The sequence below is a fragment of the Lissotriton vulgaris genome, chromosome 1_1 (genome assembly GCF_964263255.1).
Source record: "Lissotriton vulgaris chromosome 1_1, aLisVul1.2, whole genome shotgun sequence".
Classification (NCBI taxonomy): domain Eukaryota; kingdom Metazoa; phylum Chordata; class Amphibia; order Caudata; family Salamandridae; genus Lissotriton; species Lissotriton vulgaris.
In genome coordinates this window covers 2,122,510,856-2,122,527,424 of record NC_141685.1, presented here as the reverse complement: position 1 = coordinate 2,122,527,424, position 16,569 = coordinate 2,122,510,856, and the positions used below count along the sequence as shown (strand labels likewise).

At 47.7% G+C, this 16,569-nt stretch overlaps 1 protein-coding gene across 4 annotated transcripts in view; it reads right to left on the bottom strand.

The window, feature by feature from the left end:
* The window catches only part of RIC8B (RIC8 guanine nucleotide exchange factor B), a 477,183-nt gene that overhangs the window by 427,202 nt on the left and 33,412 nt on the right, over window positions 1-16,569 (bottom strand). The window contains exon 2 of one of the 4 annotated variants that reach the window (XM_086921794.1): window positions 15,331-15,432. The exons of the other annotated variants lie outside the window; for them this stretch is intronic. The gene's annotated coding sequence lies outside the window, so the exon portion shown is untranslated. The remainder of the gene's footprint in view (window positions 1-15,330; window positions 15,433-16,569) is intronic. 4 annotated transcript variants of the gene reach the window in all.

The following is a 16,569-nucleotide window of genomic DNA, read 5'->3' as shown; positions in this document are numbered from 1 at the left end:
CAGGGCTTTAGGTGGGATGAAAAAACTGGGGGGGGGGGTCTCTCAAAGGGGCTTGGTCGATGTAAATAAGGGTGTGGCTAAACCACATAAGCTAAAAATATGTGCTTAGCATAGTGTGCTGCCCGACTGATAGGTTGCTGCTTCGGTCATTGCATCCATATATACAATACAAGTAACATTAAAATGCTCACTCCACGCCCACAAATCAGTTCAACACGTTTGCATGACACACTGCATAATTTAACAAACCACATAATACAAAAAAACACAATTACATAACACACCACATGCATACAATCCACACAAAATAATTCCATATCACACCACAAAATTCAACAGCACACCACATAATTAAACTCCACTACATAATAATCAAAAACACAAAATACAACACCACATAATTACTCTCCATAATAAACGCTCCCAGTCCACATAATACTTATACGCTAAATAACACATAATTACTATTCACATAATTCCATTGCATGCAATAATATTCCACTACACACCACATACCTCCACTCCAAAACACAAAAGTAAAAAACATTTACAATGCCAATATGCTTGTTAGAGGTTCCCGAGCAGTCTTTTTTTTTCAAATGTGTTTTTTTTTAAATAATCACAAACCGCGTCCAGGGCGAGCTGATGTCATTACACTAGAGTAAAAGTAAAACAAACCAAAAGGCTTGTTTTACTTTCACTGCATCACTGCTTGGGGGACATATCTCAAAACCTCCATCATCGACTGGTATGGGCGAGGCATTGTTGGAAAGGGGCGATTCTCCAGTGGATCCCTGCTTGGGGATCGCCATAGGAAAGAGAACCCCAAGCAGTTAATCACCCACTAGACACCAGGGATTTCGGGGATCAGCCCCTTGGGCAAGGGTGAGTGCTCCCCCAACCTCACATCAGCACAATATTTCTGCCTCCCTAGGGGCCGATGGGGACAGAAAGTCCACTAAACTCCAGGGTTCATTTTCTAAAATAAATATACGGCTGGGAGCTGCCCATTATGGGCATGACCATGACCCCACCCCCACAAAAACTATTGGGACATTATTTCTGTCCCCACTGAAGGGCAGATCGAGCTAATTACCCCTAATCTGCACCCGGGTGGCAGAATACCAAGAAAAGAAAAAATAATAGGGGTCGGGGCTGCAGTCCGCAGCCCACACCCCAACTAGAAGCAAGACTGATGGAAGTAATTACATCTGATCTCCAACTTCCAGGTAGAAAGCCCACTAGTCACCAGGGTAGATTTTTAAAATAACAAAAGGGGTGTGCCCTCACCGCTAAAAAAAACTATGGTGACAGACTTCTATCCACCCAAGAGGGCAGATAGTTATGAATACCCTGAATGAAAAGCCCACAACTAACCAGGGAATGAATAAAAAAATATATATATATGTATATATTTAGGTTTCGCCTGTCGAAAGCTGCGCACTGCGCAGCTTTCGCGCAGGCGAAATCTTATGTCTACAGTATGTGTGTGTTGTCCCGCCCCTCTGTTCCATTAGCTAGCTCCATAAATGGAGGCTAGCCATTGGAACAGAGATCTGTCCGTCAATGCCGGAGCAGATTCGTGGGCGTTCCAGAGAATTTTAGGCTTTTGCCCACGTCATGCGGCGGTGGGCGGTTCCTATTTATTTATTTTTGTTCGCCTTGTTTTGGTCAGTTACCAAAAGTATTCTCCAGGAGTGGGCTGCAAAATTGAAGTTGCCAGGAAGGAGTTTATATTTGCGATCAGGTAAGCAGCATTTTGTTTGTAATTTTCTTTTCTCTTTGTACGTTTACCCCGTCTCATGTCGTCTCTTTGTTTTTCTTACGTGTTTATGTGTCTCGTTGCTTATCCCGTTCCCGCCCCCTCCCGCTGTCTGTGTTTTCATTCATTAATCACGGGGTTCTTGTTTGCCTGCCCTTCTCTGAAGTAATATACTCGTTAACTATTCCCAGCGACTTGCCCTTTGCATGCCTGCTTGCGGGACGCCTGGAGGCAGGCACAAGGGTGTTCATTCATAAAGTCATGTGCTCGGTTTAAGGGATTCTTGGCACTTCCTGAATCCTCTCGGCTACACTGGTTCTCTTCTTGACTGGAAACATGTTCTATTTTTGTGGTTCGCCGGAGTGTTCAGATGTGGCGGGGTTCCTGCGTCGTCCTCCGCACTGCTGCAGCACCGCATGCAGAGACCCGAGCCTGCGCGCAGGGCGGGGCGGGGAGCCCTGTAGTGCGCCAGCTGCAGATTGCAGGCACAGGACGACCTTACGGGAAGCTGCAAGGATTTCAGCGCGGAGCAGGAAGTGATGAAACGGGCCCAGCAAGCCAGCAGCTGCTGAAACTGGAGGCCACGCGCACTTCACCAGCTGTGCGAGGGAAATAGGTAAACCGTTCTTTTCGGTCTCCCTAGATGGCGACTGCCGGCCCGGACCATGCGGTGACCGTGCGCTTGCACTGCAGGCTTTACCGCTAAATACAGCGCGCCTTTCAATGTCCCAAGCGGGGTTAATGTAAGTGACTGCTCAGAAAGAAATGTTATCACCTGTACTTCTGCCTTGCTTTATTTATTTGTAAACAATTTATATTGGCATTTGATAGGGAGAAACAGGAGGTGCAACATATTCAACTTCTGCCTTGATTTCTTGTGGAATGATTTGTTGGTCTCTGAATTGCTGCTGAAGAGATGGAAAATGTCCTTACAACTGTGAAATCTTTTGCTATTCTATATTTCTAAGGTTTGTGATTTTGCTAGTTTTCAGTTTCTCTGTCAGCATTGCGCGTGTAGGCTGCTTATTGAATGCTAACCCAGCAGCTACTGAGGTAAAGAAAGACAGCTTCTTTTCCTCTGCCAGTGGCATTTAGTGTATGTTGTGGGACGTGGCTGTGGATGGTAATATATTTAAGGTTTAGGAAAGCAAGCGTGCCTATAAGTTAAGGACGGAAAGCCCATTTCGCAAATTTTTTGTGCACCTTGCCTCACTTATGTGTAAAAAACGCAGTGACATCTGTGAAGGCCGCTCCATCTGGCTGTACTGCTCTGCTGATGGTTGATTGTGCACTTGAGAGTGCACTCTTTACTGTGTAGTTTTACAGTGTTGATGACTCTCGGCATGTCTGTCTTCATGTTTGGAAATTGCTCTTTTGAAGGGTTAAAATCCAATATCATAGCAGGTTTTACTCCATTGTAAGTTTTAGGATCAGGTGTGGGAACGTTGGTGCTTCCATGGAGGAACACGGTCACCATTGGAAATATCGTAAACCCCCTCCCCCCTAAAACATAACATTGTGGTTATTCAGTAACATGTTACATATTGTTACATCGTTTGCATACATAACCCACTACTCCAAAATTAGGTTTGAGTAATTCTGTAAATGGCTTGTAAAAATGTCTTCTCTCCATTTTGCAAAAGTTGTGGGAATGTTTTTTTCCCAAGAGGAAATCATTTTAATCGTGGATAATGTTATCTTCAAAAAGTGTAGGTTTTCCATTGAAATACACCAGATAGTTTCATGCTCAATGTGGATGAAAGCGCTGCTGTTGCACTCGAAGATGACCAGCACACTGATATCGGATGTAGTACTGTATGTTACACACCTCCTAGAGTTCTTTCCGGTGTGATTCGACATCTGGTCTTCTAAGAACAGAACTGTGCCTATTTATTATTCATTTAATTTTGAACGCTGGTTAATGAAATAAACGTAGAAGGCGTTGCCTTGCCATCTACTTGTCAGCAGCTGCTCTTCATGTATTTTAATCCCTATTATCTGCCAATAGTTTTCAGATCACTTGTTTTTACCTAATGTTATTTATTTTGCTTGCTGTGACTTTAGTGTGCCCAGTGGATGCCAGAGGAGTCCTGGGAAGGCTATGCTTGTTTAACATAATTTGGTATTTGGCCCACCTATGGAATCTATGCATGTATGGTTGTCGACTGCTCTAATTTATGTGCTTCATTCAGAGGATGAATGCTGTTTACAGAGCATGGATGTGTGTGGTGCTCTCTACTTGTATGAACGCACGTAGAGGATAGAGATGAAAAAATATGTTACAGACTAATGCACAGATCTCGGTGTGGACATGCGCTTGTGTAAATGTGACCAGCTGATTTTTTTCTTGATTCGTTTGCATTAATTTGTATTTTTATACTTTTGTAGTTGTATTTGTTTTTTCTAGTCTGCTGAAATATCTTGGCAGGGGCTGAGGTCAGCCAAAAGATCGGTTTGGCAGTAACTTTTGCGTGAGAAAAATTGCACATTGAATATATAGCTGTCAAATGATCCATGATCAATACTTTGGCCTGCTTTCGAGCTAATACTAAGCCTACTGGGAGTAGTTGTGTCACTTTCCACATTTCACTTTCCTTGAGTTGCTAGCAGGTAAGCAGCATATTTTAGTACTTTTTTTAGCCGTTCCTGCCCTATACCGCTCTGGGTGGGTGTGTGTGTGGCTCTGGGTGGGTGTGTGTGGCTCTGGGGGTGTGTGTGGCTCTGGGGGTGTGTGTGGCTCTGGGGGTGTGTGTGTGGCTCTGGGGGTGTGTGTGCGTATGGCTCTGGGTGTGTGTGCGTGTGTGTGTGTGTGTGTGTGTGTGTGTGTGTGTGTGTGTGTGTGTGTGTGTGTGTGTGTGTGTGTGTGGGGCTCTGGGTGTGTGTGTGTGTGTGTGTGTGTGGCTCTGGGTGTGTGTGTGTGTGTGGGGGGGGCTCTGGGTGTGTGTGTGTGGCTCTGGGTGTGTGTGTGGCTCTGGGTGTGTGTGTGTGTGTGTGTGGCTCTGGGTGTGTGTGTGTCTGGGTGTGTGTGTGTGTGTGGCTCTGTGTGTGTGTGGCTCTGTGTGTGTGTGGCTCTGTGTGTGTGTGTGGCTCTGTGTGTGTGTGTGGCTCTGTGTGTGTGTGTGGCTCTGTGTGTGTGTGTGTGGCTCTGTGTGTGTGTGTGTGTGTGTGTGTGGCTCTGGGTGTGTGTGTGTGTGTGGCTCTGTGTGTGTGTGTGTTGCTCTGGGTGTGTGTGTGTTGCTCTGGGTGTGTGTGTGTTGCTCTGGGTGTGTGTGTGTGTTGCTCTGGGTGTGTGTGTGTTGCTCTGGGTGTGTGTGTGTGTTGCTCTGGGTGTGTGTGTGTGTTGCTCTGGGTGTGTGTGTGTGGCTCTGGGTGTGTGCGTGTGGCTCTGGGTGTGTGCGTGTGGCTCTGGGTGTGTGCGTGTGGCTCTGGGTGTGTGCGTGTGGCTCTGGGTGTGTGCGTGTGGCTCTGGGTGTGTGCGTGTGGCTCTGGGTGTGTGTGGCTGTGTGTGTGTGTGGCTGGGTGTGTGTGGCTCTGTGTGTGGCTCTGGGTGTGTGGCTCTGGGTGTGTGTGGCTCTGGGTATGTGTGTGGCTCTGTGTGTGTGTGTGTGGCTCTGTGTGTGTGTGTGTGTGGCTCTGGGTGTGTGTGTGTGTGTGTGTGTGGCTCTGGGTGTGTGTGGCTCTGGGTGTGTGTGTGGCTCTGGGTGTGGGTGTGTGTGTGGCTCTGGGTGTGTGTGTGTGTGTGCGGCTGGCTCTGGGTGTGTGTGTTTGGCTGGCTCTGGGTGTGTGTGTGTGGCTGGCTCTGGGGGTGTGTGTGTGGCTGGCTCTGGGGGTGTGTGTGTGGCTGGCTCTGGGTGTGTGTGTGTGGCTGGCTCTGGGTGTGTGTGTGTGTGTGTGTGGTAGTAATTGCTGTCTGCTGAGCTCGTCCGTAGGGTACAATAGGTCTGTGTGTGGCTCTGTGTGTGTGTGTGTGGCTCTGTGTGTGTGTGTGTGTGTGTGTGTGGCTCTGGGTGTGTGTGTGTGTGTGGCTCTGTGTGTGTGTGTGTGTTGCTCTGGGTGTGTGTGTGTGTGTGTGTTGCTCTGGGTGTGTGTGTGTTGCTCTGGGTGTGTGTGTGTGTTGCTCTGGGTGTGTGTGTGTGTTGCTCTGGGTGTGTGTGTGTGTTGCTCTGGGTGTGTGTGTGTGTTGCTCTGGGTGTGTGTGTGTGTTGCTCTGGGTGTGTGCGTGTGGCTCTGGGTGTGTGCGTGTGGCTCTGGGTGTGTGCGTGTGGCTCTGGGTGTGTGCGTGTGGCTCTGGGTGTGTGCGTGTGGCTCTGGGTGTGTGTGGCTGGGTGTGTGTGTGGCTGGGTGTGTGTGGCTCTGTGTGTGGCTCTGGGTGTGTGGCTCTGGGTGTGTGTGGCTCTGGGTATGTGTGTGGCTCTGTGTGTGTGTGTGTGGCTCTGTGTGTGTGTGTGTGTGGCTCTGGGTGTGTGTGTGTGTGTGTGTGTGTGGCTCTGGGTGTGTGTGGCTCTGGGTGTGTGTGTGGCTCTGGGTGTGGGTGTGTGTGTGGCTCTGGGTGTGTGTGTGTGTGTGTGTGTGCGGCTGGCTCTGGGTGTGTGTGTTTGGCTGGCTCTGGGTGTGTGTGTGTGGCTGGCTCTGGGGGTGTGTGTGTGGCTGGCTCTGGGGGTGTGTGTGTGGCTGGCTCTGGGTGTGTGTGTGTGGCTGGCTCTGGGTGTGTGTGTGTGTGGTAGTAATTGCTGTCTGCTGAGCTCGTCCGTAGGGTACAATAGGTCTCACATTTGCGAGGAGTTTAAGCTAATGGCAATGTAAATGGCAGTGCCATTTATTTATCTGTTTTCAAAACCAACACAGAAATACAAATGTTGTCATTTACAATGCCAATAGCTCAAACTTTTCCAAAGGCGAAACCATTGCATTGTAAATGCTTGTTTTAATGTAGGGGCGAGGCTGCCCAGCATGGGCGTGGCCATTAGTCCTCCGCAATAAGAAGAGACAGCTTTTCCTTTCGGCCCCCCGGGAGGTCGATGAGGGTAATTACCACGATCTGCTCCTCAGGGGGGGAGAGAGCCTTCCCCAGGGGGGAAGAGACCCCACTAGACAACAGGGTTGATTTTTAAACTAAATGTAGGGGTAATGGCTGCCCATATATGGTGAAAGTCATTCTGTTCCTACAGGAGGAGGTGGGGGTGGCATAGAGCCCAATGGATACCAGGGACTTAAAAAATATATTTAAAGAGTATAGAGGAGGGGGATTCCCACTAGGGTGATGGCCATGCTTCCATCTAAACAAGAAGCCAGACATTCTGTCCCCCTTGGGAGGATTAAGTAATTACCTCAATCTCCCTCTCCCCACAGGGGAAGAAAGCCCACTAGACACCAAGGTGAACATTTATGCAGTTTGGGGGGGGCTGTATAGGCCATGCTCTCCCCCACCTGGTGACCCAATAGAAATTCTGTGGTCCCGGATTTTGGGGTGTGAAGGTAAGGAGGGAGCAAGCTTGCATAACTCACAAAAACAAGTTTAAATAGGTTATTGTTTACAAGATAAATCCATTTCACCAAAGACTCAGTACCCCGGTCCTTGGCTTCAGTTTATCATCATAATGCACTCTGGGGTTGCTGAAGTAACACATCTGAAAACAATGATTGATAGAAAAGTCCACCACTGGTCCTCTGTGTCCTTGGTGATGTGACGTCTTCTGCTAACATTATGTCTGGGTGAACGGCTTGGTGGCCTTTCTTGTTTGCACAATGTTAGGTAATTGTTTCGTTTATATAAAGCTCATGTTACGAGGCCTGGTTTGTAAGATGGTGTTCCACTGGCCGCCAAGAGCACTGGTATGAAGTAATTTGCCCAGGATCACACGGTTACATTGTTAAAAAAATGTGGAAGCCTAAATCATAACTCGGGTGCCCTCGCATCATAGCTGACAATTTAGCCACCAGCCCACATCCTCTGCAGGGAAGTGGGAAGCTGCACATCACATGCCTGTGACAGAGCGTCTGCGCGCCCCAGCCGCAGCCTGCACCCCCTCCTCCGCGCTGCACAGCCGAGGCCCACAGCTCGCCAGCGGGCTGAGTCACTGTTTATACCCGCCCTCGCAAAGCAACTTTCTGGGGATAAACAGAACGTGAGAGCTAAGGAGCGGATTAACCCCTCTCCAGCCCAGCTGGGCGCTCTGCACGAGCGTATAAATGGACAGTTTCTCTGACAGACACATAACAAAAAAAAAAAGGTTGTTTTAAGGTTTGCTTGCGATAGAAATCTGAGAATACATCATTGTAGCTTTAATATCTCGGTGTTCGATCAGACATGCAAGGTGCACGAGGGAAGTCAGAAATAAAAAATGCGTCAGAGCAGATAGAGAGGCTCGCCAACGCTGCATCAATGCAGGGGGGGAGGGGTGTACAGAGAGCGCCTGTGAAAAGGGATCTAAGAAAACAAAGCAAAAAAAGCGGAACGTGCGTGTACATTGCTGGTACTGGTGTACATCTGAAAACATGGACACCTATAGGGAGGTATGGGTGAATGTCCTGAAGGTACCTTCGGTCTGGGACAGAAAATAGGCCCGGGCTCTAAAATAAAAGTGCCCATCATTAGCAAGTCAGGAAGCTAAATAAAAAATTGCCCACATTCTCCAACTCAGGGCAGATCGGAACTTGTAAAGACACACTGTGTTGGCATTTTGCAAGGTGCAGGAGACATCATGCATTTGTGGTTGCTTCTGTGGTGAAGTGATCCCTTTGGTTCACGGCCGTGAGGGATGTTAATTAGGTGGGATGAGAAGCAAGTGAGGCCGAGCCCGCTGGGGGAAGCAACAGATGGCTTTGGTGTGGACGCGCTTCGCGCGCTGGATGGAAAGCGCGTGCAGCAGGGGGCGGAGCGGATCCCGTTGAAGTGACGGTTGGAGTTGCATCAGGAAAGCTAAACCAGCAGGCGGATGCACGTTCACGATCACATGCACTTGTGGAAATCCACCGGCTTTCCTGATGCAACCCTCTAATTCTCCCCTATCCATTCTTGCGGAATGGGATAGGCTCGACCTAAAAAGGACAAACCAGTCTTCTTCAACCCCCCTCTCCATGGAAAACAAGAGGTTTGCTCAAATTTGCCCCTGGAGGGCCAGAAAGCTCTATGTATAGCAGGAATATATTTGTTTGAATAAAATAACAGCGTGGGTTTGGCCATCCTAACGTCTGCCCCACCCTCACCCTAAAGCCTCAACAGTCTTTCTACTCTCCTACAGACTAAGAAAGCCCATCCCAATGGCAAACAAGAGGACATTGGATTCATTTGGGTGTTGTTTTTACATATGAGCCAGAAGAGTGTGGCTACCTCCCAATATCGTGCCACTTGCAATGGCGAATGGCTGCAATTGCTGGGCTCGGGTAGGCACCCGGTGGAGTCCAAGGTGATGTGCTTCGCATAGACCCCACAACATTGTCCTACCCCACAATGCCATGCAAACATGGACTAAAAAGCACACTCTTTCCTCTGTTATTTGTGGGGAACTGCAAATTTCCTACCACCCAGCATAGCCCCAAGTATTCTGATAACAATGGTACCTCACTTGTGTAGATGGGCCAAGAGACCTTGACACAAAAGGCCCTAAAGCACTGTGTGGAGAGTTTGGTGATAGGGGTAGGGGTAGCTGTGGGATTCAGGGCCATGCTCAGGCAGCTAGCCATGAAAACCTACAAACCATAAACATTTTTGAAAACTGGACCACCAGGAGATTCCAGGGTGGCATGCCTTGCGTGGACCACATTTGGTTTTCTTACTCTCACAATGCCCTAAAAACCACAAACTATGACTGAAATCATATATTTTCCTTACATTTCTGTGATGGGAACTTCTGAAATCCACAGGGATCCACAAAATGTCTACTACTCAGCGTTCCCCCATTTGTGCCAATAAAAAGGCTATGCCACTTGTGTGACTGGGGCTAGTATCCGCGACAGGAACAGAACAAACCAAGGTCAGTAGGAGTCCTGTGCAAGAACTTGGTTGGATCCATTCCTGTTGGCAAGCACTAGTTCCAGCAATACACGTAGCACAGCATTTATTTTGGCACAAGTGGGGTAATTCTGCGTGGTACAATTTTTGTAGATTCCTGCAGATTCCGTAAGTTTCCATCATAGAAATGTAGGGATAATATGCAATTTCATGCATAGTTTGAGGTTTGCAGGGCATTGTGGGTCAAAAAACATCACGGGATCCACACAAGGCACACCACATCCTTGAACACTCTGGTTGTCTAGTTTTCAAAAATGTCTGTGGTTCATAGTTTTGCATGGGTGGCACCATAGCACGGCCCCAAATACAGCAGCTACCCTGATTCCTTATATTTTAATGTAGAGCTTTAGGGCCTTTTCGTGTTGTGGCCTTGTGGCCCACCCACAGAAGTTGGGTACTGTTCTTATCGGGGGACAAGTGGGAACTCAGACTTTCCGTCATAGAAATGCAAGCAAAACGTGTGTTTTCTACCTACATTTGACATTTGCAAGTGCTTCTGGGTAACATTCCCTAGTGAAAGCCACACACATGATGATCTCACCCTGGATTCCCGCAGGTGTCTACTTTTTCAAAAATGTGCACATTTTTTCTGGGTTTTTTCCTAGGTTCAACTAACATAGGAACCTATCCACTTTGCAAAAAAGGGTCATTTTCGAGTGGGAAAATGTGATGTATCAATGTTGCATTTTGGTCCATTTCCAGTCATGGGCCCTAGGCTACCCACACAAGTGAGGTACCATTTTTTAGGGCGAGCTGGTATAAGCAGCGCGAAGCGCTGCATCTAGAGAAGCCTCTATTGTTATCCACTTGCTCTGGAACTGGGAAGAGGGATGGGCACGCGCAGGGCAGTCGGCGATTTCAGCATGTGTGCGCGCACGTACAGCCATGCGCCGTGCACATCTCCTGTCCCACTTCCAGAGCAAGTCAGCCTTCTGCAATCAATCACACATGCACACAGACGCGCACACACACACACACACACACGCTCACACACATATGCACACACACACACACACACGCATGCACACACACACACACACGCATGCACATACATCCCCCGCACACTCACCGGGCTCTTTCCTCGCTGCGCTGCCCTGCTACAGGCTCCGTCACTCCGTCGCATCACCTGGCACACGCGGGGCTTCCCTCACTCATGGGAGTCCCGCACTTGCATCTACGGCCCCAGCCGCCACTTCTGATTGTCTGCTGGCACACGCAGAGCTCTCCCTCAGGCATGGGACCCCCGCATCACCACTGCTCCTCTGGGCCAGCCACTCCGTGGGCACGGGCTTCCCACAGAAGTCGGAAGTCCCACCCCACTAGGCGTGACGTTCCCGAACTTCCTGTTTTCGGCCGGCGGCGGTGAAACATTGACTGCTCTTGTTTTTTATCGTATACAACCACGATTTCTAACCTACACTGCACTTGTTTGTGTAAGATTTTTTTATCTCCCTGCTGTATGGGCAGAAAGCAGTTGTTAATGCCCGCCTGCCTCGTTAATCATCTCGGCAGATGCATTAGAGATCAGATCTGTGCTGGGAGTCCCAGCCCGGCCAGGGAGGAGGGGGCAATCTGTCTGTCTGAAGGGGGCTCTGCTCGGGTGTACTGCGCAGAAGTGGAGGAAGAGGGCATTAATGGAGCTATGTGTCTGTCAAGGTGGTACAGAGTGCGGGGGTACAAGGAGGCGCGGGTGGTACACCCGATTTTACGAACCTTGGGAGTCCTTCCTACGGGCTTAAGGCCAGGGATCCCGTGGGGCCGCTGATGAGATGCAAGCCCCCCCACCCCGAGGTAGTTTAGGGGTCCTGCTGCGCATGCCTTCAGATTAGGGCTCCCCAAATGATAGGTACAAATTATGCTAAAAGAATCATCCTCCTTTTCATCGACTTCTAAAGGATGAAAGGCTGAATGGACCTTCCAGGATATGAGCCTTGGGCCTTTAGGGTGCACACAGATCTCAGCAATGCATGCACGAGTCTACCGAGGAGTGTAAATACTCCTGGGCTCGACTGTCTTACATTGGTTGTCACATTAGCAGATGCAGAAGTCTCATGCCCAACATTTGCACCCTTTCCAATTTTGGGGCCATGGTACATAAACATTGCACTGGTGCAAACAGGGCAGCGCCAGTTTGCACTATTATTCTGCTTATAAACTAGGGAATGGAGCAAATCAATTCTGGTCAAGCTCATATACGCAGAAATATTCTTTGCTTGAGGGTCAAAATGAAGAAGCAGCAAATGTAGTTTAAGTGAAGCACAGAGAATATAACCGCATCTTAATCCACGAATGAGGCATTAAAAATACAGAAATCTATTTCAGGGACACCACCACATCACTCTGGGACACCGCCACATCACTCTGGCGACAACACCCAATCACTCAGGGGACAACACCCAATCACTCAGGGGCACCACCACATCACTCAGGGGCACCACCACATCACTCAGGGGCACCACCACATCACTCAGGGGCACCACCACATCACTAACTCAGGGGACAACACCCAATCACTCAGGGGCACCACCACATCACTCAGGGGCACCACCACATCACTCAGGGGCACCACCACATCACTCAGGGGCACCACCACATCACTCAGGGGCACCACCACATCACTCAGGGGCACCACCACATCACTCAGGGGCACCACCACATCACTCAAGGGCACCACCACATCACGCAAGGGCACCACTCAGGGGCGCCATTACATCACTCTGGGACACCGCCACATCACTCTGGCGACAACACCCAATCACTCTGGCGACAACACCCAATCACTCAGGGGACAACACCCAATCACTCAGGGGCACCACCACATCACTCAGGGGCACCACCACATCACTCAGGGGCACCACCACATCACTCAGGGGCACCACCACATCACTCAGGGGCACCACCACATCACGCAAGGGCACCACCACATCACGCAAGGGCACCACTCAGGGGCGCCATCACATCACTCAGGGACACCACCACATCACTCAGGGGACACCACCACATCACTCAGGGGACACCACCACATCACTCAGGGGACACCACCACATCACTCAGGGGACACCACCACATCACTCGGGGACACCACCACATCACTCGGGGACACCACCACATCACTCGGGGACACCACCACATCACAAAGGGACACCACCACATCACTCGGGAACACCACCACATCACTCGGGAACACCACCATATCACTCAGGGGCGCCACTCTGGGGCGCCACCACATCACAAAGGGACACCACAACATCACTCGGGGACACCACCACATCACTCGGGACACCACCACATCACTCTAATACAACACCACATCACTCAGCCCAAGCACATAATCACTCAGCACCACAACAGCACTGTCCTTGCTTGCTATCAATAAGCATTGCCATAGCCAATAGGACTCGCATTAGGAAAGTGTAAGCTATTGGCTTTGTGAATAACAATGCTATTAATTTATATATTTTCAAAGCCAACACATATTAAAAAAATTGTCATTCACAATACCAATAGCTCACACTTTCCTAATGCGAGACCTATTGCATTGCAAATGCTTGCTTCAGGTGACTTAGCGAGATGCCAGTTGAAAGCAAGTTTGTAGCTACACACAGATTCAAGAACCGAATGTGGGAAAAGTATTTTTTAGTCAACGTTTGAGCTTTACAAGGGATTCGGTGTACAAAAAAACCTGCTCAGAGCCCTGCAAACCACCCCACTCTAGATTCTCCTTGATATCTAGAATTCCAAAATATGCACGTTTGCTAGGTTTCCCTATGGGCCTGTTGAGCTAGGGCCCGAAATCCACATTTACCCACTTTGCAAAAAGAGGGTCAGTTATGAGTGGAAAAATGTGATTTTTCATGGTTGCATTGTTGCTCCCTGCAGATTCCAGAACTTTCCATCACTGAAATGTGAGGAAAATTGGTGTTATTTTTTGGTCAAAGTTGGAGGTTTGCAAGGGATTCTGGGTAAAACAAAAATTTGGGTGAGAGCCACGCAACTCACCCCACTCTGGATTTTTCCCTCGGTGTCTAGTTTTCAAAAATGTGCAAGTTTGTTGGTTTTCCTACATACCGGCTGAGCTTGGGCCTCAAATCCACAGCTACCAACTTTGCAAAAAAAGGGTTTGTTTTGAGTGGAAAAATTTGATGCATCCATGTTGTATTTTGGCCCGTATCCTGTCGCGGACCCTGGGCCTACAGTACAAACACAAGAGAGGTACCATTTTTATCAACAGACATGTGGGAACATAGAATGGTAGAACATTTGTTATTGTCAATTAGATTTTACTGCGTTTGTTTCTTACAAATGTGAACCAGTGTGTAAGAAAGAAGACCTTACCCTCTAAATCATATGCTAGGACGGGTACCCGCAAAATCAGAGATGTACAAATAACTACTGTTCCTAAACTTTATATCTTGTGGCCATTTCAGAAATACATTAGGTACCTTGATACCCATTTTTCACCATATGAATTGGTCTACTCGTACACAATGAAAAACCATTGTACTTTGAAGCTTAGTTGTTGGCTGTGGGTGCCCTGGGTTCTTGGAGAACCTACAAACTGTGTATATATATATCCCGCAATCAGAAGGGTCTAGCAGACATAATGATATATTGCTTTTATATACAGCGGCCATTGTCACAAAAAGTTAGATGAAAACGTTGTCACAAATGGAAAAGGAGGGGGGGAACCCTAGCAGTTAAGGGGTTAAGCAGCAATTTGTCAGAAGACATAGCCTGACACTTAGCCGCTGTCATTAAAGCGCAGCAAATGTGACAAGATAAATACAGAATTTAAAGGCATCTTTATTTAGTTCTTGGACTTTCAGGACACACCAAAAAATTCGCTCACAATCCACCATTTGGTCACAACCCACAATCTGGGGAAACAATGGAATAGGGGGAAGATCAGGCACTAATGGAGCAAAGATGGACAATGTTTTTTTTGTTACGAGACACGTTTCATTATAGTAGGGTAACTTTGTGTGTACTGCTTCTAGTAGCTGGGAGTAGAGCCAAACTGCTAAACAATCTTCATCAGCAAAGTTACGTTATACCCTCAACATAGTTCATGAGAACCCAAATGGGATAATGGAACTATTCACAAAATGCCTTGATGGGCAACCTAACAAAGAAGTGGCAAACCATGATAAAACACATGAAAGCAAGTGGCTACTAGACCCAAACCCAGCTATGGCTTTTTGTACTTTTTCTTTAACAAAAATAAATGACCAGAAGCTGAAGCTTCCTGCAGCCATACATAAACAATGTGGAGATGGCACAGTTGTACAACTCTAACCTCTAATTACATCATGTTTTCAGTCAATAACATTAAGGTAGTGACAGATATAAATTAGTAACAGGATACAATCCTAGCTAGAAAAGTGTTTTATATTAACATTTAAAGCAAATTTACAAACATTTTGTAGTTTGATGTGCTCACTCCAGATTCCACTTCTTATCCAGTTACCATGCTTAAACACGTTCTCATGCCACACATGTGCATTTATGGTTGTTCATCAGTCAAAGCACATTTTCATAATTTGGTAGGAGATGTTACCTCATAGTTGTCTTATGTCAAATGGCACAGCTGTTCATACTGTACTTCAATAAATGTTTGTTGATTTCCAGTCATTATATTTTCCATCCCTGTGAGCCATACCTTAAAATGAAAGAAAAGGCAACTGTTATGCTCCCCCCTCCCACCTATAGAGACAATGTTCTGCCTCCCACCATGGTAAATGTCAAGCCCATGTCCAGAGAACTACTTTGAGTACTCTTCAACATAGTCACCAGCTCCCTCATAGATGGTATCTTAACTGATGCACTCAAATCTGAAGAGATCCTTCCCCATGTGAAGAAAACAACCCTGGATATTTATGGTCTTACCACCACGCACCACCATTCTTCAGAAATGGTAATAAAGAATGTAGTAACCATGCAGCCACAAGACCAAATCAATAGTCGCCATTTGCAGGTTTATCAATACAACTTTAGATCAAGTGCAGCAACAAGACACCAACCATACATGTGATGGGGGAGGTTTTTTTCTTCAGCAACAGTGCCCCCGCCTTCTGTCCAGCTTGACCGCTCAACAGATTTCAAAACTGTTGATGTTCAGGTCTTGTTCAACAACATATCAAAATAGATACCTACCATTTTCTCGCCTTCTGATTGTTTGTCTGCCATCTCATTGCAGCTTTTCCCTAAGTCATCATTTCCTCATTTTGTGATTAAGAAAAAGGGGTATGGGGCAGCCCAAAGTGTCATCAACCAATTTCCCTAATTGATTCCACAGCAAAGGTGGTGGGCAGAGTTCTTCTTGGTCGCCCTCAGTTATGAGAATTTTATCTTATCTTGGATCCAGTGTAACTTTCGGGAAGGTCTTAAACCAAACAGCAGTGTCTACATTTTTATCTCTTCATCCATAAATTCAGTAGGGTGAAGAAGGTCTGTCTCTATCAGGCCTTCATGGACTTAGGCTCTACCTTTCACTGTGTAAATCAGTCAAAACGTTTGGATCTGATGAGTTCAATGGGTGTTGAAGAGCTGTTGGTGCTTTTCTTTAGACAATTACCCATGGATGTCACAGCCTGCATCAGCCCAATCAGCCCATCAGCAGGAGTGCTCCAAATCAATTAAGATAGGGAGAGGGGTCAGGCAAAGGTGTATCCTGACCCCTTTCCTGTTTACTTTGCACATCAGCGAATTGGAGAGCTCGCTGACTTAGGTTGGGGCAGACACCCCGAAACTGGGAGCTAGATCAGTCCTGGTTCTGCCTTATGCAGACGACTGTTCA